This window comes from Fundulus heteroclitus, chromosome 17 (genome assembly GCF_011125445.2).
Source record: "Fundulus heteroclitus isolate FHET01 chromosome 17, MU-UCD_Fhet_4.1, whole genome shotgun sequence".
Classification (NCBI taxonomy): Eukaryota; Metazoa; Chordata; class Actinopteri; order Cyprinodontiformes; family Fundulidae; genus Fundulus; species Fundulus heteroclitus.
The window spans coordinates 16,113,512-16,116,269 of NC_046377.1; positions in this window are offsets into that span (position 1 = coordinate 16,113,512).

A 2,758-nucleotide genomic window follows, 5' to 3' on the forward strand; every position below is an offset into this window, starting at 1 on the left:
TCAACAATTTGGGGAAAAGCTAAAATAAAAAGAAAAACCTGGCAGAGATAATAAAATTTACACTGAAAGAGGAAAGAAAATAGCCAGATTAGAGTTAATAAATGCTCTCAGGGACAAATACCTTCATTTTTGGAGACCTTTTTCTGTGGTCTGATGAAACTGGATTTTAGGTGTTTGGCCAGAGTGACAGTTGTTACATCTGGAGCATATAGAGGGAAACTTACAAAGCTGAAAACACCAGCCAAATGTATAATACAGGGGTGGCTGCATCCTATTTTGTTTGTGTTATAGTTATAATGCAGGATGCAATGGCAACACAAGGAAAGATGATTTTGTGGAATTATTGAACCATAATTTCAAGACATCCGCAAAGAAGTTACAAGCTTAGGCTCAAATGGGTCTTCCAAGTGGACAATCACACAAAGCATATGCCAAAAGAGTTACGAATTAGCTTAAAAACAACAAAGTGGATGTTTAGGAGAGGCCGTGTGCTGTCAAAGTAGGCTCCAAACCTGACCCAGTTACATTGGTTCTGTCTGCTTCAAAATTCCCACACCCGACTGTGAGAAAAGTAAAAAAAAAAAATTATCCCTCATAATTCTGGATATTTATCAAAATAGAAATAATGTTTGTAATCTTATCTGACCAGCAGGAGGAAAGGTTCAATCTGATTTAATGTTAAATGGTGATAATATGGCTACGCCTTTCTATGCAGCATTTGTAAAAAAAAAAAGAAAAAAAAAAGTCTGGTCTCTACTGCTCAGTACATACAATATGTAGCGAGTCTGCAGAGCAAAAGCTTAATTAACTACCTTAAAAAAAAAAACAAATATCTCATTACGTCCATCTTAAACATTTGAAAACGGCCAGGATTAGTCACGTGTAACACGTTTCTAGTATTATATCCCGAATGCAGAATATTCCCTCAGAGTACAACATATAATAATAATAATTTATGCTTTTTTTATTGCTCTCAGAGTGGAATAAACTCTAAGGATCCCCATGTAGTTAAAAAATAATGCAGCAGCATGTCTGATAGGAGCAATAAAGACATCAGGACTAACAAAGTCCCAAAGATCTTCTTGTACAATCTTCTGCTGCAGATCAAATTAAAGCCCCTAAGCAGGATTAGAGCCAGAACCCTCTATTATTAGCCTCCTCTTATGAAACCAGCTCTATGTTTCATCCAAAAGTTATGATCTTTGCTTCAAATTTTGCACGAAAATGATTCCCCATAAAAGCTCTGTGCTCTCTCTCTCTCGGTGTGCCTTGCTGCAGTCATGTGTGCGATTATTCTCACCCCCATACTGTTTGTTGTGTTGTTCTTTCCTTTCTTCCTGTGCCCTCTCTGCTACTGGTCGAAACAGATGGCTGCACCTTGTTTTTTTGGCTCTCTCTCTCTGTTAGAGGAGTTGTGAGAAGTTTTAAAATAAGGGGTGAAGACAGAGTCATACCAGGAATAGATGGTTTCAAGGTAAAAGCTGCAATTGGTACCCAAGTTTTAAGCACAGGGCTGTTTGTCGCAGGGGTCATAAAAATACCTATCAATCTGAAATAGATGTGCTATATTTTATGTTTTGTTGTTTTAATTTAACATTCTACACAATAAATGTTTGATTAACTCAACACCAAATCTGTCAGTCAGTTCATGAAACAAATATTTAATAGCTGGCCTCCTGCTATTACACATAGTGCTTTGTTATCAAAATATTAGTCATGAAATGTATTCCATATGTGTTCAATTTAATGTAATAAAACAGTTGCCATACTACAGGCTATATCTTTCTCTCAGTCTGTCCATCTATCATGGTCAATAAATGTGAATATGGATTCCAATGACCTTTTGACAGATTAAAAGCATATTTTCCACTATTTCCCCTGTTTTCTTGTCAAGAATCTCACCATATCAGTTTTGTTGGATGCCAGCAAATGAAGGGGGCGATATAAAATGACACAGCAGACAAACTTGCTAAAAAGTATCTGGGGAAGGAAATATCAGAGCATATTCCATTTGGGAAAGGTGAGGGTAAATCAATAATCAAAAGGAAAGAAACATGGCACAAAAAATGGAATTAAAAGCTTATGGAGAAAGTTTGAGAGTAGGTCATACCAATTGGTATTTATAATCAGGAAAAGGAACAATAAAGTGAGGTTGGTGGAGAAAATGAAAGGATGAGTTTTAAATATGCAGCTAAAAGACAGAGGATGAGGGAAAAGCTGAAATAATCGAGTTTAAAGAAAACATTTAGGAACAGACGGGAATAAGTAGGTAATCAGGATTATAAATAAAGCATTGTTTTTATTTCTACATAATACAAAACTAAAACAGAGTAGTTGGAGGCCGTGACGCTACACACTCATGTACAGTAGGTGGCGGTGTGCACCTCTGAAGTAGTTTGCGAATCCGCTATTAAGAAAAGGAAGAAGTAGACCCTATTAATACTAACATTTACAAGTACTAACAACGGAAATTTACGCGAATAATCTACATTGTGGTATTCTATGTGTTTTTTTTTTAAAGTTCATTATTTAAATTCCAGTGATATCATTAAATTATATCGGAAAATAGACCGCGCATGCGCGAACGCAATGGCGGCGGCGGCGGCGGCGACTAGACTTCGGCTGGCAAACTCCCTGAAAGCAAAACGGATTAATTCTAAGTAAGTAAGTATATTGTGCAGGACTATAAAGTCGTGACGTGTTTGAATAACTGGGGACGAAACGACTGAATACAGTAAAGGCAGAGATAGTAAAGCTA